At 38.0% G+C, this 12,800-nt stretch overlaps 1 long non-coding RNA gene and 1 pseudogene across 2 annotated transcripts in view; both read left to right on the top strand.

The window, feature by feature from the left end:
- Nucleotides 1-12,800, top strand: part of LOC104652192 (uncharacterized) — a 389,537-nt gene that overhangs the window by 251,668 nt on the left and 125,069 nt on the right. The window lies entirely within an intron of this gene.
- Nucleotides 2,294-6,481, top strand: LOC101053456 (activating transcription factor 7-interacting protein 2-like; annotated as a pseudogene).

A 12,800-nucleotide genomic window follows, 5' to 3' on the forward strand; every position in this document is an offset into this window, starting at 1 on the left:
TTGGTTTCTATTTACATGGAATACTTTTTTCCAACCTTTTACCATGAGTTTATATGAATCCTTCTGTGTTAGGTGAGTCTCTTGAAGATAGCAGATATTTGGTTTGCAATTTTTTATTCACTCTACCATTCTGTATCTCTTAAGTGGAGTGTTTAGGGCATTCACACTCAATGTGAATATTAGATGTGAGGTACTGTTCTCTTCATTATATTAACTATTGCCTAGTTTTGTTTTTCATTGTGCTATTATATTATAGACCCTGTGAGTTGTAAGCTTTCCAGAGGTTCTATTCTGGTGCATTATCAGGCTTGTGTTTCAAGGTGTACAATTCCTTTTAGCATTTCTTAGAGGGCTAGTTTGGTAGTGACAAATTCCCTCAACATTTGTTTATCTAAAAATGACTTTATTTCTCCTTCATTTATGAAACCTAGTTTTGCAGGATATAAAATTCTTGGCTGACAGCTCAAATCACTGGGGCAAATAATTACTTTTTAATAAATGGTATGAAAAAATAGCCATTTGTAAAATATAAATTTATATCCTTTCCTTATACCATACACAAGAATAAACTCAAAGTGACTCAGGTATCAAGATACAGAAAATTAAACTATACAAGTACTTGAAGAAAACACGAGTAAATTCTTGTATCCTGAGTGGAGGGAAGGTTTTCAAATTGTAACTTAAAATCCAGATGCAAACAAAAAAGATTGATAAGTTGGAGTACAGATAGAAAGGATTTTTTTTTTTGATTGAGAGTGAAAAAAATGACAAAAAATGGTTGTAAAATGACAAAAAACATGAACGAACAATTTACAAAAAATATCAAACTAGCCCTCAAGTTTATGAAATATGAAACTTTACTCATGATAAGAGAAATGAAAATTTAAACTAAACTATTATGTTTTATCCATCAGGTTGGCAAAAATTCAAAAGCTTGATAATATGTTTAGCACATGAGGTTGCAGGGAAATAGGGAGTCTCATGTATTGCTTATGAGAATGAAAAATGGTATAATCTCTGTGAAGGGGAATTTGAAGATATCTGATATAACTAGATATTCACTAAGCCTTAGACTCAGTAACCCCATTTTTAAGAATTTAATCTGAAAATACACTGCCAACAATGTGAATAAATGTTTTCACTGCTGCATTTTTGTATGAATGCGAAATATTGGAAATTGCTTAGATGTTCACATTTAGGAGATTTGTTGAAAAAAATAAATAACACCTACATACAATAGAGTATCTTATAGCTGTTAAAAAATGAAGATTATCTCCATGAACTGTTGAGGAGTAATTTTCAGGATATATTTTTAAGTGGACAAAAGCATACTGCAAAAGCGTATGTACAGAATGCCATCTTTTGTGGAAGAAATAAAGGGAAACAAGAAAGCATATGTGTGTTTGCTTACTTCTGCCAAAAGGAAGGAAGGACAAAAACAGTAAAAGTAATTACTTATAAATATAAGAGGAATGGGCAAATATTGCTACTTCTTTCTACATGCCTTTTTGTATATTTTTGACTTTTGGAATTACGTTAATGTCCTACATACCCCAGAGAACAAAACGAAGTAATCAGGAACAGAGAAATTAAGTAAAACTAAATGTAAACAGACATAAGAAACTCAGCTGTATTTCAAATTAATCATATAACCACATTGTAGGGAAAGAAAACTAGTCCAAATAACTTTTGAACACAGATCTTTGACTATACTATATATCCTCAGTTTAGAGAAAGAAAAGAACTACAAACAAATTTTGAACTATTTTTCAGAAGGTTTCCTTTTGGTGGTGCAGATTAACGCTATTTTGAAACTATTTTAAATGCACTGTAGGACTGAGTGATTGAGTAAATGGGTTGGTGTTTGTGGGAGGTAGGATTCTAAATGTGGAAGAGAGAGGTCTCAATAAGGGAATGTAAGGAAGAACTCTGTGGAGTTGGAAGGGAATGTAAATGCCAGTATGAACTCAGGATTTCTTATTCTCCAGTTCTCCAATGAAAGGACATAAAAACAATGACATTCCAGTAGCTGTAAGTATACCTAGTGCCAAAAACATTAAAGGAAAATCATTAAAAAGAAACCAGGGATCTTTGGAGAAATGGCTCATTTCTCAGGGAATGTACAAGATACATCTGGAACACATTTTTCTTTTTTTGTTTTTCTTTTTTAATGCCAGAAAATAAGAAAGTACTAAAAAAGCAAATAAAATGAGGATAGTATGTTATAAAGATACAGAAACCACCTTGAAAGGTCACTGACTGGATCAAATCTGGGACAATTTGAGCATCAAAACAATAGGGACATATAACTATGTTTTATACATATATATAATTATATATTATAACCCATTTAAATATGGATGAGTTTAGGTAATAGATATAGACAGGTAGATGATAGACAGACAGACAGACAAATAGATGAGAAGGGTGGGTTCAGTTGATATATACTGCAAATATTTCTTACAGTAGAATGCCAACTATTGAATGTGAAGGAAGTAGTAGAAGTGGAAAAATCACCATTTTATAACCATCACAGTAAAGACTGGATCAGGCATAAATCATCAATATATGTTAAACTGAAGGAGAAAATTTGACAAGCAGCAGGATGTTTTGATAGTCTCAAAGTATCTCCCCATAGATCTAGATACAATGTCTAGACAGGACATTCTAGAACCCCAAATTACAGTATTTGAAATTTAGATCTCAATGCACAGGCTTAACTGCAGATCAGACACAGCACATCATTAGGCAGTATTCAAACCTTGACAGAGACAAAAATATTAAAACACATAAAGTTTGAAAGTAAAAGAATGGGCAAAATTGTGTTATCCAAACATTAATGATTAAAAAGTTCATATAGCTATATTAATGTCAGACAAAGCAGAATTTGAGGCAAAAAACGTGACTAGAGATCAAGAAGGACATTTCAGAATTGTAAAATATTTAATTCAACTGAAAAATAAATTTAAAATGTTTGTGTACTTAATAAAATACCTTTGAAATATATAAAGATTATCACCGCCATGAAGAGAAATAAGCAAATCCACATTTGTATTGGATAATTTTTTTTTAACACATTGGTCTTGATATTTGACAGGCGAAAAAGGGAATAGAGACATTTAAATAGCATAATTAGCAAACAGCCTCATAAATATTTTAAAAATATTCCACTCAACAAATTAAGAGTATGCATTTTTTTTTCTTTTCAAGTATACGTGAAATATTTATGTTCTAATTGACCTTATGCTGGGTCAAAAAACAAATCTCAACAAATTTCAGAGAACTGAAATCATACAGAGAATGTTCTCTGTCCATTATACAATTAAACCTGAAATCATAACAAAGATGTAATTATTAATTTGTTGTATGTTTAAAATTTTAGAAATATATTTTGACATAACCGATAGGTCAAAGAAGAAGTCACACAGGACAGTAGAATATTTGAGCTGAATAATAATAAAAATATTAAAATATGTGTGTGTGTATAGTAAAGAAGAAAGACTAAAAACAAAATAGACTCAGGTATGTTTCTCAATAAGCTAGAAAAATAACAGCACATTAATAGCAAATAAAGTAGAAGGAAATTAATGATAAATGTAAGCAGAAATTAATGAAACAAGAATTCAATGAAGAGTATCAACAAACCCTAAGTTAGTCCTTTGAAAAGACACATATTTTTGATATACCTCTATTGGGATTGATCAAGAAGAAAAGGTTGGGGATTGCCTTGGTTGGAGTGGTGCCGCTCTTGCCAGTAAATGACTGGTGACATAACTATTTGCAGAACAAATGGGGAAGGCCATTCAAGATAAAGATAAGTTGTATCATGGGAAAGCAAATGAAAATGCAAAAATGAAGCATCTGAGTTTAGCTTTTGTGGATCTTATCTGCAGACATGTACAGACTACATCCTAAGATTGACTTCTGCTTCAACAGAAATACACGAACCAGTGCCTTATTGGAAGTGATTTGTGTGTCTTAGGAACTGCCACATATAGGTGAATCAGGGATTTCTTGGTCTGGATCCATTGCTGGATGTGAAAGATGGCGAGTTCTTATAGAAGTAAACAGAAGACATTAAAAGCCAAAAAACCAATGCCCCCAAGTTGCCAGAAGCAAGCAGAGATTCTGAGTAAGTCAAGGAATACTGAAGCACTGAAAACAGCAGCAACTGGGAGTCAAGTTCCAAGTGGTAATCAGAAATTCAGTCCTAGTATCAGAACTAGCAAGTGCAGACATTCTGAAAATAGTGCTTCCTCATTGGACGCTAATAAAAATTCAATACCAGAGAAAAGTATTCTCTCAGAATTGCATAAAATCAGTAGAAGAAATCGTTCATTCAGAAACAAAATTGGAACGAGTTGTTCGTCCATACCAAAAGCCAAGTAAAACAACAGATTCCCCCAGCAGAGTCTTTATACGAGAGGCAAAAGATTCACTGAATGCTTCTAAAAACCATTCTGAAAACCATTTTGAATATTCGACAAATGTAACAGGATCCCTTTTTGAGCACAAAGGGGCTTGTAGTCTAAAGTCCACTGGCTGTCCACCCAGTGTATTGAGTGGTGGTGTTGTGATGCCAAAGTCTGCAGTAACCAGTACTGTGAATGGTAAGAGAACTGGCCAGATGGTTTTCCATTTAGAAACAAACTCCAATTGAGAATCACATTTGCCATTTATCAAAAGCAACGTGACAACACTTTAAGTTTAGAAGACTCACATTTTGTGCTTGTTGAGAAAACACCTAACTTGGTGAATTCAGTCCCTGTGACAACTGTGCTGATGACATTTTAAAAACTGAAGAATTTAGTAGAACCTGTCCTTCCAGCATTTCAAATTGTGAAAGTGCAGATTCAACATGGTAGTCATCACTTCACACTGATAACAACAGCAGTTATCAAAAGAAGAGGATGTTTTCAGAAAACAAAGAAAATGTTAAATGCATGAAAACTTCAGAAAAAATTAATGAAAATATTTCTGTAGTTTTGGTAAGGCAAACAGCATTCCAGGAACAGGTCAGACATTTGATTCGGCAGGAGATCTGTAGTGTTTGATAAAAACTATTTGATAAAAAACTGAAATAATGGAACGAATGCAGTGGGAAGATAGAGTGCAGGAATAAACATGAAGGAAGAGCTGATGACCTCTTCACAAAAATCGCAAAATTTCAAAGACATACTAAAACAGTATTATTCTCTTAAAGGAATTGTTTGGAACCAAACATCTTATCCAGTAATGGAGCCTGTTATGTTGCAAATTCAGAGACTATGAATTTGGATAAGAGTCTGGAGTCAGGTCTGGTATGGTGGCTCACGCCTGTAATCCCAGTAGTTTGGGAGGCCAAGTCAAGTGGATCTCTTGAGGTCTGGAGTTTGAGACCAGCCTGGCCAACATGGTGAAACCCTGTCTCTACTAAAAATACAAAAATTATGTGAGTGTGGTGATGGGCGCCTGTAATTCCAGCTAATCAGGAGGCTGAGGTGGGGTAATCACTTGAACCTGGGAGATGGAGGTTGCAGTGAGCCGAGATCACACCACTGTACTCCAGCCTGAGCGAGAGAGCTAGACTCTGTCTCAAAAAAGAAAAAGAAAAAGGATCTGGAATCAGTTAGTAGTCCAGGTGAAAGAAGGTCTTCTGTGAATTATGAGCCTTTTAACACTTCAGAAAAAGGAAGCAAAAAAATTAATTTGTCACCAGATCAAAATCAACCTGTTTCTGAAAGTAACAATGATGATGTTATGTTGATTTTTGTGAAAAGTCCCAATTTGACAACTCCAGTTACATCAAATCCAACAGATATCAGAAAAATTACATCAGAAAATTCCAGCAATTCTCCCAATGCTGAAGTTATGGCGGAACAGAAGAAACTTGATTCTATAATTGATTTGACAAAAGAAGGCCTATCCAACTGCAATAGAGAGAGTCCAGTATCCATCCTGGAGTCGCCTTTGAAAACTGTTTTAAATTCAAAAGAAACAACCTCATTGGCACAAAATGTAGCCCAGTTTTCTGAGTCCTTTGAGCACCTGCCGCCACTCCCAGAACCACCACCACTAAAACCTGAATTAGTAGACAAATCTGGGACATACTTCCTCCCAGAAGCCTGAGCTCAAAGTTAAACGGGTTTTGAGACCCAGGGGCATTGCCCTGACTTGGAATATAACAAAATCAATCCCAAATGTGCTTCTGTAGGAAGCTACCACCTCCTGTGTTATGAGAACCCTAATAATAAGTTGATTTGGAAGAAAACTGGAGAAATTAAAGCTTTCCCATTCCCACTGGCCTGTACTTTATCTCAGTTTTTAGCTTCTGAGAAATATTATTTTACTGTCCAATCAAATGATATTTTTGATTGGTATGGACAATTCTGTGATATAAAATCTATCCCTGGGTTTTCTGAAAATCTTACCTAAAAGAGAGATGTTCAATAATTATATATTATACTACATTTTTTTTCATATTTGAGTTGTTTGTTTACAATATCACTGTAATACTATTTGCCATTGTAAAGGACCAGCTCAGATTGTGAGCCCTTTCTGTAGAAAGAGTCCTCTTCTGTATGTTGTAAGTGGCCAGTAATTTGATGACTTTCTGATTTGTATTAAACATATCCTTCCAATAGGTAAGTTCTAAAACATACACTGTCATGGACTCATGTTGCTGAGGTGTATTGTGAACAATACCTTTGGTGATTGTGGAACTGCTGCTTCCATCAGAAGACCTAGGATATACACAGCCACTGTTTCCTCCATTGACAATCAGCTTTTAGTGACCTACTGCGGTCAGCATAGCTACAGGAGAAATTGGCTCTTGACTGAGGCCAGATCATCCTTGGGGAGCACCTCTACCAAGATTTTATGAAAAGATGACATTTTGGCTGGATGATAAAAATAAATTATGAAAATTAAAAGATTTCATGAAAAAAAGAAGAAAAGGGAGAAGACATATATATCCAATGTCAGGGATGAAGTGTTGACTTTGCTAGAGATTCTGCTAATATTAAAAATAATAAGATGATACTAAATGGCATATTATTAATAACACAATCTAGATTTAGATTAGGTGAACAACATTCTAGAGAAATGCAACTTAGAAACCTGAAGATCTTCATAACTTTGGGGTATGAAAAGATTTTTTAGGCAGGATATTAAAAAAGTACTAACTATAATGGAAAATCGATGAAATTTACCACTTTGAATCCAAGAACCTCTCTGTTAATCAAATGGCTTGGTGAAAATTTAGCCAACAGTTGTAGAAAAGATTTGCTACACATATATTCAACAAACAGCTCATACTCAATATAAAAGGAACTTCTAAAAATCCGTAAGGGAAAATCAAACAGCCAAGTAGAAAACATAGGCAAAAGACTTGAACAAGCACTTCATGAATGAAGAGATCTAAACAACCAGTGAACAACTGGGAAGGTGTTGGGCCCCATTACTAATCGGAGAATGGAAATTAAAACCATGAGTAACCAATGCACTCACCATGATGGATAAGCTACAGAAGTCTGGCAATACCAAGTCCTGTGCAGCCCTGGAGTAGAAGTGCAACAGGTGGCACTCTTCTCATTGAAGGAAACCAGAATGTGTCACTCAAAAATCTGCCTCTTTGAAATAAATATTTTTGAACTGAAGGCAATTAAGAAGTAGCAAACGGAGGGAGTGCTCTTTCTATTCTCTCCTCTGCCCCTACTGCCTAAAGACAGGATATAAATTATCCTTTACTGGAAATGACTGCTATTAGCTCAGAGATGGCACTGGAGGAATCTACAAGTAACCCTTACTCCATTAGTTTCTTCCCATATTCTACTTACCTTCCCACAGTTTCCCACCTCTGGAAGCTTATAACTTCTTTGCTTTGTCTTGTCACTTTTCTAAAATTTGTTGTTCTTTGTTGAAGATGTTAAATAAGCCAGAGTTTCAGGTCACTGCTTTGAGGTACCTTTCATTGAAGTTTCTCTTGTGTGATGTACAGTGTTTGCATTTATACACTTGTCTGTTTTTTTCTCTTGTTCATCTGTCTTTAGTTAAAGGAGTCTGTCCCAACAATACATTTATAAGGGCTTAGAAAAAATTATATTATTTATTTGGCATCATGCTTTGCTGGTAAATATGCAAATTCACGTGATTTCTATGGAAAAGAGTTGTCAGAATTGTCTAAAGTTGAATATGTACCTACCCTATGATCCCAAATTTCTTGGAATTTCCAAAATTTCTCAGATTTATACCCACAGAAATTCATGTACACATGTAGTATGAGGTTTCTTTAAAAATATTCATAGCTGTGTATTGACCATGGTCCCAAACTGGAAGCAATGTGCATGTGCATCAGTTGTAAAGTTGAATAATCTAGAACCATATGCTAGTTATGTCTGGTGAAAAAGCTGGATTCAAAAAAGTAAAGACTGTATGACTTCATTTATATTAAGTGCAAAAACTAAGCAAAAAGCTAGTACTTAGGAATGTATGTTTAGGTAGTAAAACTATAAAGAAAAGTACAGAAGTAATTGTCATAAAAATCAGGATAATGTTGCTCTTGTTGAGGAGGTAGCATGAGGTGGCTTCTGGGTGTTGAGAATCATCTAAATCAGGAGTTGGCAAATTATAGTCTGGTAACTATTTTTGTAAATAAAGTTTTATTGGAACAATGAAGGCACATTTGTTTACTATTATCGAAGGCTGCTTTCACATTGCAACAACAGATACAGATGCTGTGACCTGAATGTTTGTGCCTTCCCTACCAAATTCATGTTTTCAAACCTAATCACCAATGTGATAATATTAGGAGGCATTGGGGAAGTGATTAGATCATGAGAGTGGAGCTCTCATAAGTGGAATTAGTGTCCTTATAAAAGGGGCTCTAGAGAGCTAGCTTGCCCCTTCTACCATGTGAGGACACAGTGACAGGAAACCTTATAGGCCAGAAATCAGGAAACAGGCCCTTACTAGACATGGAATCTGAGTCAGCGGGCACCTTGATCTTGGACTGTCCAGCCTCCAGAACTGTAAAAAGTACATTTTTATTGTTTGTAAGTCACACAGTTTATGGTATTTTGTTACAGCTGGCTGAAAGGACTAACACAGCAGAGTTAGGTCGTTGCTGAAGGGAACAAATAGCTAAGTGAAACTGCTCTCTAGAGAAAAGGTTTGCTGACCCCAACCCAAACTTCGAGCTGGGTATTGATCTCACAGGTGCTTCTTTGTGACAAATCACTGTCCTCTACATTCTATTTCTGCTGTACATTTTTCTTTTGTGTATCTTTCCATATATAAGCTACATTTAACAATAAGATGATATTTAAGCTCTATATTTGAGTTCCAGCAGAGAACAACAGAGCTGGGTGAAGCTGTGGGCACTGGGAGGTGGGTGATTCACCTTCTTAGATCCTCCTTACCTACAATTTGCACTTACTCGTCAGCCAATGTATACTTCACAGGTTTCCAGAGTTGTTCAAGAACCATCAAAACATGAATGTCCCTTTTTACAAATGAAGAAACTGAGGCTCAGAGAGAGTTAAGTGTCTTGCAGTGTTCTCAGAGCTTGGGTAAGGAGATGGGATCTGAACGCATTCTGTCCAAATATGAGGTTCATTACACCATGAGGTTGCCTCCTAGTTATTGTTAGAAACAAAACAAATAAGAGGGAAAAACTCAGCCCGATCCTCAGGCATTTCAAGGACCAGTAGCCAGCTCCTAAATTTAGCCAGTATTTTTTTTCCAGAATACATTAAAAAATGCATAACTAGATCATGTTTTTAGTCTCTTCAATAAATGGCTTTACCAAAAGGCTTGCAGAGTGGGAGTTACGCCCTGGAAACTTCTAGTTCTAGAAGTAACCTGCCTGTGTTTGCACAGGAGGACCAGTCTTCAAACCCGGGTCTATTTCCAGAGCTTGCAGAGGCCTGCAGGTGACTGACAGTTTTAATCACACTCCACTCCAAGCCTTTCTGCAAGCCTTGAAAATGAAAGGATGGGATTGGCCCCAACCACTCATTCCCAGCAGAGCTGTGTACTCTGCCTTCTCTGCAATACTCTCAGAGCCACAAAGGAAACAATCACCTTTCTGAGGAACAGTACAGGCTGAGATGTTTTCTCAGGATCAGCTCTGCTTCGGCAAAGCCCTCATTGCCTCCTGCTCCACAGTTCACCAAATGTAAATTATGGGGCAGATAAACCTGCCTGTTACTACTGTTGTTCGCTCAACTCTTAACACCAAGAACCATTATAAGGAAATTAGACCTTGGGGAATGCTATTTACAGCTGCTGGTCTGGCACCCAGGGGAGTGCTAAAATTCATTTATATGTTTTTTTCCCCCATGGAAATTCTCAGTGGATTTAGCTTTCTCTTTCAACTTCCTAATCCTTAAGTGACCTTACGTCGTCCAGCTCATCATAACCCCTTCCAGTGTCATTTTCTTTCCCATCATCCTTGAGATTATTTCTCTAACTGGCAGAGTTATGACCCAATCTTCCTAGTCCTCAACCTATCAGGGGAGCTGTAGGCTACTGTGCTTTTATCGGCATCAGAAAGACCTGGGTTCAAATTCCAGCCCCTGGAAGGAGGAGGCAAAATAACCCTAGACATGTTATTTAATCTCTCAAAACTTCAGGTTCTTTATACATGAAATGCACAGTTGTTAAGATTCAATGAAATAACTGATACAAAACATGGACCATGGTGTCAGGCTCGTAGGAAGTGATGGTGGGCAAAATTATAGTTGTTTAATTCCGGGTATCTATTATTGTTGTTGTTTAATGAAATCCTGACTTTATTTATAGACTGAATAGACTGGGAGAGATCAGAAACAATGGGAAGGGTTTATGGAGCCTGATGGAAATGGGATGGACTGAGAACATTCAGTGAATAGATGGCTTGGGAGTAGGAAATCTGCCCTTCCCAGCCACTCCCACCCATTGCCCACATTCCCTGGCTTGGGACCTCTGCTGTTCTACCTACCAGAACTCATGTGGTCCTGTAGCCCAGGGCTGGGCATGGGTCCCTTGACTCTTTGTAAATTCCTGGCTGCAATTCTGTGTTCTCTCTGGCACTGTCTTCACAGCAGCAGAATTTTAACAAATGCCTGGTTTTGCTTGGCTTCGGTTTTCAGTTAGAATACAGCACGTCATCCTTTCCTCACTCCAGACCTTGCATATTTCTGAAGACACATTGTTTCCCTTCTTCCCTAGTGGCAGAGGTGGGCCTCTGCCCTGCCATAGTTTCAGTGTTTAACATTTTCAGGGCCACTTACTGTAGATGTCATTGGACGTTCAGCCCTGTTTTCTCACTTGCACCTATGAAAATGACTCTCAGGATTGCTGGGAGCTAGGATCACCCCTACGTTACTAGTGAGGGCATGTGTAGTCTAAGAGCAAGCTATATCTCAGTTTAGATGCCAGATCTCTTGGGTCTGTGCCAGCACACTGTGCTCTAAAAAACCATCATTGTCTCCTTCCTAGAGATGAGGCTTGCAGCTGCAGACAGATGTCAACTCATGGGAAGCTACTCCCTTCAAAGACCTGGATGATTTTATTCTGGATGTTTCTGGCAAGGCCCCAGGTCCAAAGTATTAAGAGGGCACTGATGAACCCTCTGTACTTGCAGATTTAGCTCCTGAACCCACATGTCTCAATACCTTGTTCCTTCCGACCTGTTCCGACCTGCCTGGTATCAGTCCTCACCTGTTCCCCTATTCCCTCTTCTGCCCGTTCTTTCCCTGGGCCGTAGTCAATTCCACCTTCCAACTTCTGGCTTCATCTCCTGGCCACTGACACCCATGTGTGTCTCTGCCTTTGACCTGGCCCCAGCACGCCTGTGTGCTGCCCTCTCAGGAAACCTTCTTCTTTTATTTTATTTTATTTGAGATGGAGTCTTGCTCTCTAGCCTATGCTGGAATCCAGTGGCATGATCTTGGCTCATTGCAACCTCCACCTCTGGGTTCAAGCAATTCTCCTGCCTCAGCCTCCTGAGTAGCTGGGATTACAGACACCCGCCACCATGCCCAGCTAATTTTATTTTTATTTTTATTTTTATTTTTAGTAGAGATGGTGTTTTACCATGTTGATCAGGCTGGTCTCAAACTCCTGACCTCAGGCTTTCTGCCTGTCTCAGCCTCCCAAAGTGCTGGGATAACAGGCTTTAGCCACCATGCCCCACCAGAAACCTTCATCTTGAATTTGTCTTCTGGATGCTGATGGTAGCTCAGGACGTCCTTGCAGTCCCCAAATGTTCCGTAATATAATCCCAGAAGCATGTTCTGCTCTGGTGCTTGTATATCTGATACTATTTAGGTCCCATATGCAGAACTTAGCCAGGCTGGAAATGTAGAACCATTGGGTAACTGGGTAAAATTTCTAGTGAACTCTGTTTCTCGCCTCCAGAAGGAAGATGATATTCCACACTGCTGGGATAATGTGTGGTGATCCCCTGAAGTGGCCTGGGTTGCTCTGTCCAGCGTGTCCCTGGCACAGGCTGCCCCTCATGTGGCAGGAATCTACAAGCTTTGCAGCCAGGGCCTGCATTTTTATATCATCCTAAGCCAGCACTGTCTCTGCCACCACTCACCCTGGCTCAGTCTGCTCAAAGTCTCTTCTGCTTTTGTTTATCAGTCCACTTGCTGTGGGCTTGCCGCTGGTTTTGGAAACTAGTTTACCTGTGTTCCTGGACTTAATCCCACCAGTTCAGCTCCTTGCTTACTTTACGCAGGTCTGTTCTCTCTTTAGATGTGGCACGGTGGGATTGACCACCTGTACTGGTGAATTTTATGCATCAATTTTGCTGGACCCTGGTGTCCAGATAA

The sequence above is a fragment of the Saimiri boliviensis genome, chromosome 6 (assembly GCF_048565385.1).
Source record: "Saimiri boliviensis isolate mSaiBol1 chromosome 6, mSaiBol1.pri, whole genome shotgun sequence".
Taxonomy (NCBI): domain Eukaryota; kingdom Metazoa; phylum Chordata; class Mammalia; order Primates; family Cebidae; genus Saimiri; species Saimiri boliviensis.